Consider the following 16,422-nt stretch of genomic DNA (forward strand, 5'->3'; position numbering starts at 1 on the left):
AGTCTCTGTGATATGAGATGATACCTCATTGTTGCTTTAATTTGGACATGATATAGGTTTGTATCCTAATCAAGGTATGTAACCCATTTGATTTGGATTTTGTGTATGGTGTTAGATGGAAGTCTGAGTTTACTTCTTTGAATGTGGCTTGACCAGTTGTCCCAACAGCATTTGTTGAAGAGGTTTTCCTTGCTCCATTTTGCATTTTCGCTCCTTTATCAAGCTACTAGAAACAATAGATTTGCATAGCAAAGTTACAGGCTAAAAAATTAACATACATGGGTCAGAGCTATGGTGCAAACTGTAGAGTATTTGCCTTGCAAGTGGCTAACTTAGGACAGATTGTGGTTCGATCCGCTGGTATCCCATATGGTCCCTCAAGCCTGGAGCAATTTCTGAGTACAAAGCCAGGAGTTATCTCTGAGTGTCACTAAGTGTGGCCCAAAAAAAGAAAGAGAAAACAAAAAAAATTAACATACAAAAATCAATGGCCTTCTTATATAAAAATAATGATAGAGGAAAAAATAGACATGAAAATTACAATCTATTCACAATAAAGCAAAGAAATTAAAATGCCTTGGAGTCAAATTAACTACAGAGGTGAATGAACTTTACAAAAAAAACTACAAAACACTGCTTCAAGAAATAAAAGATTACACAAGAAAATGGAGACACATAACCTGTTTATAGATTTAGAGGATTGATATTATTAAAATGGCAATACTCCCAGAAGCCTTGTATAGATCTAATGCAATTACTCTAAGAATAATAATGACATTCTTCAAATAACTGGAGTAAACACTTTTGAAATTTATTTGGAACAATAAATGCAGATAACTAATGCAACCCTTAATAAAAAGAAGATGGTAGGCATTGCTTTTTTCTACTTTAAATTGTATTACAAAGCAATAGTTATTAGTACATCATGGCATTGGAATAAAGACAGGCCCTCAAATCTATAGAATAGACTTGAGTATTTAGAGAATGTTCCCAAATAACCTTCTAAAAAGTAGCTCTATGACAAAACCATTTAGAATATCCATCCACTTTTCTTTTTTTTTTTTTTAATGCATAATTTTTTTTTTATTTAAACACCTTGATTACATACATGATTGTGTTTGGGTTTCAGTCATAAAAGGAACACCACCCATCACCAGTGCAACATTCCCATCACCCAAGTCCCAAATCTCCCTCCTCCCCACCCAACCCCCGCCTGTACCCTAAACAGGCTCTACATTTCCCTCATACATTCTCAATATTAGGACAGTTCAAAATGTAGTTATTTCTCTAACTAAACTCATCACTCTTTGTGGTGAGCTTCCTGAGGTGAGCTGGAACTTCCAGCTCTTTTCTCTTTTGTGTCTGAAAATTATTATTACAAGGGTGTCTTTCATTTTTCTTAAAACCCATAGATGAGTGAGACCATTCTGCGTTTTTCTCTCTCTCTCTGACTTATTTCACTCAGCATAATAGATTCCATGTACATCCATGTATAGGAAAATTTCATGACTTCATCTCTCCTGACAGCTGCATAATATTCCATTGTGTATATGTACCACAGTTTCTTTAGCCATTCGTCTGTTGAAGGGCATCTTGGTTGTTTCCAGAGTCTTGCTATGGTAAATAGAGCTGCAATGAATATAGGTGTAAGGAAGGGGTTTTTGTATTGTATTTTTGTGTTCCTAGGGTATATTCCTAGGAGTGGTATAGCTGGATCGTATGGGAGCTCGATTTCCAGTTTTTGGAGGAATCTCCATATCGCTTTCCATAAAGGTTGAACTAGACAGCATTCCCACCAGCAGTGGATAAGAGTTCCTTTCTCTCCACATCCCCGCCAACACTGTTTATTCTCATTCTTTGTGATGTGTGCCATTCTCTGGGGTGTGAGGTGGTATCTCATCGTTGTTTTGATTTGCATCTCCCTGATGATTAGTGATGTGGAACATTTTTTCATGTGTCTTTTGGCCATGCGTATTTCTTCTTTGTCAAAGTGTCTGTTCATTTCTTCTCCCCATTTTTTGATGGGGTTAGATGTTTTTTTCTTGTAAAAAATATGGAACGCTTCACGAATTTGCGTGTCATCCTTGCGCAGGGGCCATGCTAATCTTCTCTGTATCGTTCCAATTTTAGTATATGTGCTGCCGAAGCGAGCACTCAAAATTATTTGAAATAGAACACAATAAAAACACTAATAGAAACAACTAATAAATAACTTTTAAAAATGAGTTAAACAATGCATAACAACATGAGAAATTAAAAACAATTAAGTTAATGAACACTAATGTTTCCCAAATTTCTCAACTGAAAAAAACTTCTCTAAGACACATTATCATAAAGCTTCCTGAAACTAATTTAAAAAGCAATATGTATCACTTCATGATAAAACTCTTAAAGGTTTTTTTTAAATTCAAGCAAAACTTTCAAAGATTTATGTAGAAATATAAAACATTTCCAATTTTTAAACAAATGAGTAAAGATGACTTCAAATAAAATTCCCTTCCTAACATTCCAGAACATGAAGTAGATAGTTCAAAGGAATAATATACCTGTTTTTTATGTGGGAGGCCTGGATTTATTCTATCACTTCTAGTACCCCAACACTACTAGTGTGATCTTAGGACCTCATCAGAACAATGCCTAAGCACACTGGGTTTGCACACAAAAATAAAACAAACATACAAGTAAAAGAATAAGAAAGAATATGTCACAGAGATATAGAAATATAATAAATCTTTTAGGACAAATAAGTTTGAATCATGATGGAGGAGGCAAAGTGACACATAACAGGCTCCCTCTAGTTTATTCCTCTTTTACTTCTTTCCCTAATTATGAATAATTATGTTTATTGTCCTCTTATTTCCAATAACTTTTTCAAAACCTTATTCCACAGTAACAAAGAGAATTTCCACACTAGCACTCCAGGATTTATGAAAATAAAATAAACAAATATTTATTTGTAAGGAAAAAAAGTGTACAGGTAAGTATAATAAAAATAAGATGAACTTCTTCAAGTAAAATTATAAGTCTCCTGAGGGTAAACTTAAAGATGTTGAATTGAAGCAGTGAAAGAGAAAACAATAAAATAAAGTCATAAAAACAAAAATTAATAAAGTTATATAATATTAACTCATAATATCTCACTAATGTATGGGGACAAAGACCATATCAAAGAAATATAGTTGATAACTTTCCAAATATAAGGGAATTACTAATAATAGATGCAAAAGTCAGAGAGAGCATTCAAATATTTGAAACCAAAATGCTCAACACTGAATTTATTAATAGATGCTTAACATATTTTAAAATGCTATTATAAAAGAACTATAATATAAAACAACCTCTTTAGTTTTAAAAGAATCTCAATAGTCTAGAAAAGTATAGTGTAATATTTATATATTTTCTAGTAAATATTCTATCCTATAATATTTACTGACCTTACATAATAGTAATTATAATATGATAGAGAAGTAAAATATTTTAATATCAAAGATAGTAGAATATATTAGATTAAACTACAATAAACATTTAAAGGAGTTATTCAATATGAAAAAAAAGAATAACAAAGTTTATACAAGGGCATAAACAATAAAGCAGCAGCAGAAAAATAAAAAACATGATTAGAGAGGCCAGAGCAATAGTACAGTGGTAAGGCATTTTTCTTGCATGCAACTGATCCAGGACAGACCTTGGTTAAATCCTCGCATCCCATGTCATCCCCCAAGTCAGGAGCAATTTCTGAGCGCATAGCCAGGAGTAACCCCTGAGCGTCAAGGGGTGTGGCCCAAAAATCAAAAAAGAAAACAAAACAAACAAAAAAAAAAACATGATTAGAGAATTCAACCAAACATGACAGATTAGGAGAACTGAGTGATAGTAAAGTTGGTAGGGTACTTGCCTTGACATGATCTACTGAGTTCAATCCTCTGCGTTAGCTATGGTCCCTTCATCCTACCAGGAGTGATCACTGAGCACAGAGAAAGGAGTGAGCTCTAAGCATCTCCTGGTATTGCCAGAACCAAACAAAAAATTAAACAAGCAAACAAACAAAAAACATAATAGAGGAATAAAGGATAAATTTTAACCTAATTGAATCAAAAGAGTTGATTCTTCTGTTATAATATCAGGAAAGATTTCATGGGTAAGATATATAAAGAATACACAATGATCACAAAAATCTTAAACCTTATCACAAAATAGGGAGTAGAAATAAACACTTTTCAGAAGATAAATAAGTGGCTAATATACACATAAAAAAAGCTTGCTGGGCCAGAGAGATAGCATGGAGGTAGGGTGTTTGCCTTGCATGCAGAAGAACAGTGGTTCAAATCCCGGCATCCCATATGGTCCCACAAGACTGCCAGGAGCGATTTCTGAGCATAGAGCTAGGAGTTCTCACGAGCACTGCCGGTGTGATCCAAAAACCAAAAAATAAAAATAAAAAAATAAAGAGCTTGTTATCACTATTAAGTATATCTAGTCCATACAATTTATTTCTATAAATATTTTTATTATACAACTAATTATAAGGGACTTTCATAAAAAATTTGAGAAGGTAAAAAGGTTCAATCTATATTTAAACCTTTTTATATTTGATTGAACAATATATTAACTGAATTTTTTTTTTTTTTGGTTTTTGGGCCACACCCAGTGACGCTCAGGGGTTACTCCTGGATGTGTGCTCAGAAGTCACTCCTGGCTTGGGGGACCATCTGGGACACCGGGGGATCGAACCGCTGTCTATCCAAGGCTAGCGCAGGCAAGGCAGGCACCTTACCTCTAGCGCCACCACCCGGCCCAACTGAATTATTTTAATGAGCAAAATTATGACAGTTTTTAAAAATAAATTATAATTTAATTTATACCATGCTTTTTAAGATTTATATACCTGTGACCTGCATATTACAAAGCATCTAGCACTTTTGCTTTGACAAAAACTGACCCATTTTGATCCCTAGCACACAATTAGGTGCCTCATGCAAGAGATCTCATGCAAGAGATCACAAGATCTTTGAGCACAGAATTAATTAAATGTCCCAATCTCCTCCTGTCCAAATGCATGCACCTAAAAGAAAAAAAAAATAAAGTAGGTTTTAGAAATAATCTAGTAAAAAGTATGACCACTTACCCTAAATTCAAATTTTTCACTGAAATACTAATTAATGGGCCAGAAGATAGCACAGCAATAGTGCATTCGCCTTGCATGCAACAAGTCCAGTATGGATGGTGGTTCGAATACAGGCATACTATATTGTCCTCTGAGACTTCCCGGAGCAATTTCTGAGCACAGAGTCAGGAGTAACCACTGAGTGCTGCTGGATGTGACCCAAAATACAAACCAAACCAAGCCAAAACAAAACAAAACAAAATTAAAAAAAAAAAACAACCAAAGAACTACTTATCAAATAACTTAGTTTTTAGCATTATCATTGATAGGGAAATTATACTATTGGTGATAAGAAAATATTCTTTCCCATAATATCTAAATTATAAGAGCAACATTCTAATATATAGCATATAGGAGCTAAAATTTTAGTGATATTGTTGAAAATGAAATATCAATGATGAAATTAAAATATATTAATCTTTCTCTGCCTTTGTGAAACATGCTTCTGCCCATGGGATTTGTTTAAAGTGTAAAGAGACTGCCCTGAACCAAAATAATAGACAGGACATAATGGGGTAGCTTAAGCCTGGAAGCCTGGGCAAAGGGCAGAACCTAGGCAGCTAAGAATGCCTTACCTTTGTCATTTTTTTAAAACTAGGCATTGTCCTAGGCATACTTTGAAACAAACATGAAAATAGTTGAAGGGGTATTAAGCTGATATGCATGAAATTCAGGTAGATGGGAGAGGATGTTTTTGGTTAAAAATTAAAGAAAGTATTTGCACAAGTCATAAGATGAAGTCTAGGATAGAATGTTTCTTTACAGCTCTATAAGATCTGTTCCATCACTGTTGTTTTAATCAGTCTTCTGTAGTTGGTGGTCTTTGTTTTTGCACAGCTCATTGGACAAAACCTAGGATAGAGCCTTTCATTATGTTTCCAGAAGATCTGCTCATTGCAGTTGTCTCAATCAGACCTCTGGAATTAGAAATCTTGGTTGTTGTATAGATTGTAGGCCAAAGCCTAGACTAGGGTCTTTTTTATTGGTCCCAGGATGGTCCCAGTCATTGCTATCACAGTCATTAATCTGTAGATAGTGATCTTGGCTTTTGCACAGATTAAAGGATGACATATTTTCTGATTTCATCTTATCATTAGGTGGTGAGTTAAGACAAACTGCTCTTAAATCAAGTTGTTGCTATTTCCTCATTATCAGGATGTCACATCAAAACTGGCACATGTTGGTGTTAGAACAGTATTAAGGATGTCCTAGTGGGAGTTTGCTTCCTGGAGCTGTTGTAGAGAACTGTGTAGGTTCTATGTCTGGGATCTAGAACTTCTAGAACCAAAAAGAAAGACTCCATTCTAGGCTTCATCCTACGACCTGAGCAAATATCAAGATCTCTAGCTACAGAGGCCTGATTTTATCATCCATGACTGAGCAGAATGTTTCCAGACACCACAAAAGGACCTAGGGGAGAGTAAAAGAACATGTACAGAGCCTGTAGTTATTCCCATGACTTTAATTATACTTTAAGGGAAGAGAAGCCCTTTATCTCTTAGGCCAATAATCTCCCCAATATTTACTGTGCCCATGCAAAAAAAAAAAAAAAGCAGCACAAAATAATTTTTTTGGGTTTTATTATTGTAGTTTGTTTTGTTTTTTGTGTGTTTTTTTGTTTTTGTGTGTTTATGTTTTGTTTTTTTTCTTTATTTGAACATCTTGATTACATAAATGATTATGATTAGGTTTCAGTCAAGTAAAGAACACCCCCTTCACCAGTGCAACATTCCCACCACCAATGTCCCAAATCTCCCTCCATCCCACCCCACCCCCACCTGTACTCCAGACAGGCTTTCCAGTTCCCTCATTCATTCACTTGATTATGGTAGTTCTCTGTATAGTTATTTCTATAACTGTACTCACCACTCTTTGTGGTGAGCTTCATGGAGTGAGCTGGTGTTCCAGCCCTCCTCTCATTGTCTCTGAGGATTGTTACAAAAATGACTTTTATTTTTCTTAAAACCCATAGATGAGTGAGACTATTCTGCATCTCTCTCTCTCCTCTGACTTATTTTACTCAGCATGATAGATTCCATGTACATCCATGTATAGGAAAATTTCATGATTTCATCTCTCCTGACGGCTGCATAATATTTTAGCCATTCGTCTGTTGATGAATTAGTCTGTTGTTTATTTTGGAACCTTGGTTATGTGTGGTTGTTGTCTTTACTGGTGTGGTGCTTTTCGTTTGATTTTTTTTATTTGATTTTTGTTTGATTTTTATTTGATTTTTGTTTAATTTTTTTCTTTGTATTGTTATGTTTTTCTTTCTTGACCCTTTCTTCTATTAAATTGATATTTATAACCTCTAGATTCTAGAAAGACCTCCATTTTTTGCTTGTTTGATTTTTGCCTTTTTTCTTTTTTAAACAGAATCACATAACTTGAACCATTTTGTTCCACCTCACAAATTGAGGGGGAAATAATGGAGGGTACCAAGACCAAATAGTCGTATGAACATTGAGTAGAAATAAAAAATGATCAGACTTACACTCCAAATCCAAAGCCATTGATAACAGAATCGATACCCAGTCTACAACAAGCTAGACACAGAGGTGACCACTTATACTAGGAACCCCAGGCTGGAAAGAGGGGAGTAAATGAAGGGGATATGGGATGAATGCCGGGAACAGGGATGGAGGGAGGACAACATTGGTGGTGGGAATGCCCTGATTCAATGTCACTATATACCTAAAATATTACTGTGAAAGATTTGTAATCCACTTTGGACAAAATTAAAATTATTATTAAAAAAATCAAAGAAAGTATTGTTTCAGTATTGCTACATTGTCTCTTAATGATTTATTGAATGATGTATGTAATATCTCAAAAACTTATAAAAAGCTATTGTGATTGGCACTCAGGGTCCACAGACCATTGGAGACTGTCGGACCCCTGGGTCAAAGTAATCAACCCCGATTGCTAATTGCATTACTGACTGGTTGTCTTTCTCTCAGATTGGCAGGAAGGGCGCCCAGATTCTCAACTCACTGTCCTGTCTTTTCTTCTTTTCTGCTTTCTAGGCTTCTAACTCTTCTTCAATGGAGCAGTCTAAATATCCCCTCGAGCATGGGTTCTCCAAACTACTAGCTCTTAGAGCTGAGGCTGAGAAGGCACCCATGAAGGATGAGGGGGCAATAAGCAGGTCTCCCCAGATAAAGACCTGTCCCCTGCAGAAGAAAAGCCACGCATCGTTGATAGGTACATATTAGTTGAAGCAAAACACTGTCCCAACACTTTTTGGTAAACTGCTCCTCTTTTACTTTTGTCTCAGGCTTCTCTGACTCTAACAATATGAAAACTGATATTTTCTTTCAGCAAATCTCAGAAATTAGATGAGTGCTTTGAAATGTATGAAAAATTTTAAATAAGAGCAACTAAAAATTGGTTGTTTCTTTATTTTCTAGTTCCAGATTATGTTGTTTTCAAAATAATTTTTTGTAATCACTGGACTTTACTTGATAATTAAAAATTATTGCAAGCAAAATTCATTATTATAAATTTTTATGCTAAAATTTTAATTAATTTTATATATTTATATTTTATAAAATTTATACATATGGATGATAAGAAAAATGTTTAAATCATATCTTATTCAGGAATTACAATTTATTATAAATATTAGTTGTTAGTTATTCTTTTTCAGATAAATATTCTTTCTCCTATTCAAAGTATGCTTGGGAAACATTTGCAAGCACTAGATTTTACTCTTTGATTTTTGTCAGTTTACCATTAGTGTAAAAAATTGAAGAAAAACTGAAAAAACTCATAGTTCAAAATTATTTTATCAGTTTCCTTTGGGTTGCTGTATTAAGCTACCACCAGGGGCCGGAGTGATAGCACAGTGATAAGGCGTTTGCCTTGCAAGCTGCCAACACAAGATCCGGCATCCCTTCTTGTCTCCCATCTGGTCCCTTGTGCCTGCCAGTAGAGATTTCTGTGTACAAAGCCAGAAGTGGGCCCTAAGTGACTCTAGGTGTGACCCCTCCCCAAGGTTATCATCAGCTGTGTTGGTCAAAAACAACAAACATATATGAATTCACAGTTCTGGACCTAGAACTATGGAAAGTGTTTTTTTAGGGCTATAATACTTTTGTATTATGTAGGGGAATCTTCCTTGTTTTTCTGTTTTTTTGAGAGTTTTCCTGCAGTCAAGTATTTTGGTATTTTTTGGATTGCAACTGCATAATTGTCCCCTTTTCCCTTTACGACTCCTGGCATTTTACCTGTATGTCTGCACTTTCACACAGTTGTCTTAGAAGCTCAAAAGCTGATTAAATTAAGATCCCTTCTTCCACCTCCTCAACTGAATGGCATGAATTTATTAACTAATTATATCTGAAATGAATATTGCCAAATGATGTCACATTTGAAGTACTGAGGTCACAACTTCAATAATATCTTTTGAATGAACACAATTAAACTCATAAAAGTCTCCTTTATATTTAAGAGTCTCTGAATTTTTTATTGGACAAAAACATTGAACACATTTTCAAACCTGGGTTTGGTACTGGAAATTTTGGGACTAATTAAGAAATTATGTCATATTGCAAAAGACCTATTTAATGATAAAGACAAAGTTATAAAAAAATACAAAAGCACTTATAAAAGGATATAAGGGTGATAAAATGTAATACAATAATAATAAATATAAATAAATATAATAATAAAGTAAATTATAGAAATGTATTTAAATAAAAACTTGTGATTTTATAGCCATCAATATAAATTCTAAGCATGGATTTTTGATGTTTTTGACATTGTGAAAATTGTGTTAGTTTTCCTTTGAGGCATATGATCTGGACAAAACTCCTGTTTATTATCTAGTATATGTACTCTCTGTTAGACTCTGTCATATTAAATAGCCTGTTTTATTATCTACAAAATTAAGGATAAGAATAAAATTATTTTATATAGCATAAGGTAAAGCTTATACTTTTATATATTTCAGGTAAATCACAAAAACATAATTATTTATAGAGCCTAAACTCAACATGGGGAGAGGGAATTTTGAGACAAACCCAGTAATATTCAGGGCTTATTTCTGATATTGCTTCTGGTGGTTCTTCGGGCACCATATGGGATGCTGGATTGAACTTGATTGAGCTTTATGCAAGGCAAGAGCCCTGCCTGTAATACTATCTCTGATTCCAACCTTGAACTCAACTTTAAAAGTCACTATTTCTACTTTGGATAAAAGTACTCAGAGTAGGGCCCGGAGAGATAGCGCAGCAGCGTTTGCCTTGCAAGCAGCCGATCCAGAACCAAAGGTGGTTGGTTCGAATCCCGGTGTCCCATATGGTCCCCCATGTCTGCCAGGAGCTATTTCTGAGCAGACAGCCAGGAGTAACCCCTGAGCACCACCGGGTGTGGACCAAACGCCCCCCCCCCCAAAAAAAAAGTACTCAGAGTAATATTTTATTTTGAATTCAGTTTGCAGACAAAATTCTCAGAAACGCCTTCAAAAATGACTAATGAGAACAACATGTGACATAGTCAAGACACAGATCTACATTAAGAACACTATAAACTGTCCAATCATTGTGAGACAGAAAACAGACACATGTTTAATATGTTGTACACAAATAAAAAAGTAACTAATGACCATGATTTTTTTCATTTTAGAGAGGAATTGATAATGAATATATTAGAGAAGTCTTTCTTAATTTTAATATGCATTTAAATCACTTGAGGAACATAGTACTCAAAAATCACAAGTATAAAATTTTGTTTCATTCAGTATAGGATGTTCTGAGATACCACATTTAGAGCAATCTCCAGGTGATCCCATTATTATTGTTAAATTTTACTGATACATCAAGACAAACTGCATATGCTGAAAGGGACAGGACACCTTAAATGCTCTATTTACAGTCAACTAAAATACTTTGATATTAAAATTTTGGTAAGTAATAAAAAATAAGTACTATCTTAGCTATATAAATTCTTGTAGCATCTTCTCAAGATCAGTTTGTAATTGATGATCTTCAGAGGTCAGGATTTCTGATGAATAGTATAGTAATGGTTATCTCAAACATAATCCTGGCAGGTTCATTTTCTTTAACAATTCCAAAAGAAAAAAATGTTATACACTTTATTTAGGAAAAATTGTACACAATGTTGTATCATTATGATGTCAATATCCAGGCCATTCGAACTAAAAGGGAAAGATTTGCTTGATTTTTGAATAAATTGGCAATGTTTAATATGAATAGCATTTTATTGTTACTACATACAAATCATTCTAGGACAAACAGGATGCAATATTTAATATGATTCATTAATCCATTTTTATTGAAACTACACTAGAATATATTAGCAACATTGTATTATATGAGCAGCACACAGACTTATTTTAAAAGTCATTGAAAGGCAGACAGCATCAGGCAGCGTGTACACTAGATTTATTGAGACATCAAAATTTAATTTCATGAATTCCAAATGTTCAATTATAGCTTAGAGAGATTTTTATGGGTCTTCTAATTTAATTCTGTGGGTGTTGAGAAACTATAAAATTAGGAGAATATTGTCAGTGCATAAGTTTTTATGAAATAGTCAATGACAAACAAATAAAATAAAAAGTATCCATGTATCTGGGAAACAAAAAATTAAGATACGTCTACCAAATAGATTTTATTTTCTAACCTGTGTACTGTTGAGACAGCCAGGAATAAATGAATCTGAGCATGACTTCGTCATATTGATCAGTACTGAAAAATCCTAAGAGGACACTAAACTGAAAGTGTGTTGATTTTAGAATCACTTTAACTAATAATTCATTTAATATAGTTGATTATGATTAGATCATAAGACTACTGAGAAATTACTTGTTCTACATATCAATATTTGTATTTATATTGACCCAAAAGAGCAACATAGAAATACATTAGTAATGTCGTGTGATATTTTCATTGCACAGGCTTATTTCAAAAGTCATTGAAAGGAAGGCTGCATCAGGCAACATGTACACTAGGTTTATGACATCAGAATTTACTAGCCAGAAATATCATATAGTCAGTTAGGCATTGTCTTCTATGTAGCTTACTTGACTTTGATTCAGTTTGATTCCCAGTCCTAGATCACCACCAGGAGTGATTATAGGTCACAGAGCCAGGAGTTAAGTCCTGAGAATAGTTGCTTGTGGACCCTCCAAAAAAAGCAAAGTAACTTACTAAACTTTTATTTAAAATAAAATACATAAGGGCTGGAGATTGTACAATGGGTAGTAGAGTTCTTGTCTTGAATGCAGACAACCTGGCTTAAATTCCAGCACAAGGATGGTCCTCTGAGCATTACGAGGAGTTATCTCTAAGTGCAAAGTCCAAAGTAAGCTCTCCTAAGCTCTGAGCACCACTGGTTATGGCTTCCAAACAAACAAAAGCATTAACAATTATTATTAGTTTTTAAAAAGATTACGTATTACTTTTTTTTTTGGTCTGCCATAACCCCCAACCCCCAAAAATTGCTCCTGGTAGGCTCGGGGGATCACATGGGATTTCAGGGATCGAGCCCATGTCTGTCCTAGGTCATCCGTGTGCAAGGCAAATGCCCTATGGCTGATATAGTACACAATAAGTGCTATTTTCTATATTCACACACATCTATCACACAAAAATAAGTGTAAATTTAAGTAGCATTGCATTTACTATTCATTTTGAATTTTATGGTTTAAATCGCTCTGGGTGTGGTACTGAAATTTCAAAACATCTATAAATTTATAAGTAAGTGGAAAATTACCACTAGAACTTCCATCAATAAATTTGTAAAAGGTTTTAAAGACTGAGCTTAAGTTAAAAAGTAAAAAGATAAATCCATACCATGATGAGGCATTTTAAGTAAGTAACTAAAAGAATAGATTAGAACATAAAATTTAATTGATTATAAATTATTAGTCTGAAATGTAATACACGAATAACACTGAAAGTATTAGGAATATTGCTATAGTTTTAGTTTTCAACTGTAAATTTGAGAAAGAGTTGTGCTTTCTCTATTTTGGGATTCAATTGCTTCTCAACCTGAAAAACATTTGGTTCTTTCTGTATGGTAAAGGCTCTGCTAATCTTTTGAACACTAGCTCTCACACTCTCTTTTCCTCATATTTCTTTAAATAAATCTACTTCTACTTAAATAAATAAGTACTAAAATAATCATTACTTTATATAGTCTTTTTCATATTTTCTGAGATAGTAAATATATAACTCTTATTTGCATAACATAAATTATAATTGGAAATATCATTTTATATTTTTGTTGATAGTGAATTATAACAATTTTCATTTCACTTTTTCATATATGAATTATAAAGCAAATGATGTATTCTATATGTTAAAAAATGGTAAACAAAACATTTAAAGTGTTGAATGCATCTCTTATCTGGAAAAGAAATTATGACTCTAATGAGTCCTACACATAGGAAGATTTTATTTAAAGTTTTAGCAGAAATCTGTTATTTTTGTGTGGTAACAGATACATTTGACCATGTAAAAGTTTAAAACCTTATCTGGCTATAAAATCTTTCTTTGTATGACCAAAATTTTCAATGCATACAATTAAAATTTCAAAAACAACTTTTTTTTCTCCTAGCACTCTGATATAGACAGAATGAGTCAGGAAATAACACAGTAGATAGGGGTCATGCCTAACTTGGTACTGGGATTCAATTCCTAGTACCAAGCATAAGTGGATTTCAAACTAGAAGATCAGAAACCATTATTAGGTGACCTTGTGATCCACTGAACCACAGGACTAGAGCAACACTGTTTTCTGGATCCCTATTGTTGAAACGCTAGTGCCTTTAACCAAAATATTATAGTGAGTAGCCACCAAGCCCATTCAACATGATTTCAGAACACTCACCAAAGCAAAAACAAAAACAAACAAAAGCTTACAAGACTGTAAGAACTAGCTCTCCTTGTTCTAATTTTGTTCTCTTTTTAGCTTGGGTACAAAGAGCAAAGTGACATTGAAAATTTTCTTTAGTTCATGTCACATCTCAGTTAAACAATTTCCATTGGTTTTTCACATTATTTCAAGAAATATGCAGCATTCTTGCCAAGATTTCTAAGACCTCATATTCTCTGAGTTAGTTTGTTACTTCAATCCTTGAAAAAAAACACCTGCTCCATTTTTATGCTTCATAAGTAGCAAAGCTTTTCTATTGCTAGATGTAATGGATGTTAATATTTGTATAGTTTATTATATTGTATAGCTTAGTATATTTAAATATTACTTTATGTAATATGTATTACATAAATCCACTTAAATTTTATTATATTTTGTGCAGCGTGTCAAATTGAATTGACTAAAACATACTATGTGTAACTTGCAAAGTTAAAATTTATGAAAAAGCAAATAAACTGATAATTTACTTACTCTCATCAATAATTTAGAATCTAGATATAAATACTGAGATAGAAAAAGTAGAAAAATACATTTTAATTAACTAATGCTTTTAAAAATATAATGTACAATAGAAACAAAAGTAGTATGAGATTTTTTTAAGAGAAAGCATCTAATTTGGGGGAAGTGTATTGGTAATACCTGACAGAGATTACTTTTAGCTCTGTGTTACAAAAGACCTAATAGAGCTCAGGAGATAAAACATTATGACGGAATTCAAACTAGCATCAGCCACATTCAAGGCAAGCACCTTAATCTATGTACTTATTTATCTCCTTGTACCCCAAGGGAATCAGCTAAACAAGTTTTAAAGCATAGAGTAAGCTCACTAATATTTCCAACAGCATTATTATACAATTATTTTTAACTTAAAATATGGATGAAACATTATTGCCTCCAGTAATGCTAGCACTATTAATGAAAATAAAAATATAAAAGCATGTAAAATACTATTCTTTATTAATGTACTCACTACTTATATTATTTGAACTTAAAATTTGAATTTATTCCTTTTAATAGTCATGAGATATAGTTTATGTCAGCTTAGTGATTACATATTATTCCAAAAAATGATTACCCAAATATACCCACCTTCCTTCTTTCTTTTCTTTTTTTCTTTCTTTTTGGCTTCTTTTTGAGCTATATCCACCAGTTTTCACCTTCAAAAGGGCTTATTTCTTCTTAGCTTTGCATTCAGAATAACTCCTGGTGGAAACTGAGAGTAACACACATGATAGTATTAGAGACTGAATTTGTGTCAGCAATGTGCAAAGCAAGTATCTTACCTGCTGTACCCTACTTTATTTATTTATTTATTTATTTATTAATTTATTTAGTTTCCAGGTTTTCTTGAAGATAAATACTTTTTTGTTGTTTCGTTGTTTATGTTTTTGGTCCACACCCGGTGACGCTCAGGGGTTACTCCTCACTATGCGCTCAGAAATCACTCCTGGCTTGGGGGACCAGATGGAACGAGGACGATCGAATGAAGATCCGTCCTGGGTCAGCCACGTGCTAGGCAAACTCCCTACCACTGTGCTATAGCTTTGGCGTCCAAGCTAAATACTTTTTATACTAACATGTTAAACACATAGCACCTCAGTATATATTGTATTTAAAAATAAAATTGTAATTTGTTTAAAGTGCTTCATTTTAGAGATGAGCAATTGAGTGAAGTGACTTTAAAGATGACAAAAACCATCACGCAGAATAAGGAAACAAGGTTCCAGGATTGAGTCATAAATAAGACCAAGACTGCCTTCCTTCTGTTTCTGAGGCTAAGTCTTGGCACCACTACAGACCCATTTATGGTTCTGAACATCACACAAGTGTCATCTGTAGTATACTAAACCAAAGTGCCTGGACACCACATCTAAAGTGTGCAGCATAAAAAAAAAGCAAGTGATTTTAAGTAAGTATGTGATTTTAGTCATTGCAATAACAAAAAGGGGAATGGAAAAGGAATACTGTTCTTGGTAAGGCTACTGCTGTGAGGTCTAAGAAATCTGCTGCCACCCTAATCAGTAATTACTATACATGAAAACCTGGTTACTTGGGATTTTAAGTTCAATGACTTTTTACTCAGTGCATATTTAGTTACTTAGTTATGGAGTATGTTGAATATTTGATGCTTACTTATATCCAGTATTTATTTCATTTTATTTGAAATACACATATATGATGCTTAATTAATATAATTCACTGCTTTATTCTATCATAGAACTTATAATATATACTGTGAAGCTTGATAAGGATTTGTTTTGTTTGATTTTGGGTTTATATTTGTGCATATATGACAGTCTTTGTAATGAGATTTATACCTCTAAAACACAGATTGAAAAATATTTTAAAAGATT

General features: G+C 33.4%; 1 non-coding gene across 1 annotated transcript; it reads right to left on the reverse strand.

Moving 5' to 3' along the window:
* Positions 1–2,047: 2,047 nt before the first annotated feature.
* LOC126008240 (U6 spliceosomal RNA) lies at positions 2,048–2,154 on the reverse strand. The gene has a single exon (XR_007495580.1). It is a non-coding gene; the product is annotated as a U6 spliceosomal RNA (small nuclear RNA).
* Between the last annotated feature and the right edge of the window lie 14,268 nt (positions 2,155–16,422).

The sequence above is a fragment of the Suncus etruscus genome, chromosome 4 (assembly GCF_024139225.1).
Source record: "Suncus etruscus isolate mSunEtr1 chromosome 4, mSunEtr1.pri.cur, whole genome shotgun sequence".
In the NCBI taxonomy this organism is placed as follows: domain Eukaryota; kingdom Metazoa; phylum Chordata; class Mammalia; order Eulipotyphla; family Soricidae; genus Suncus; species Suncus etruscus.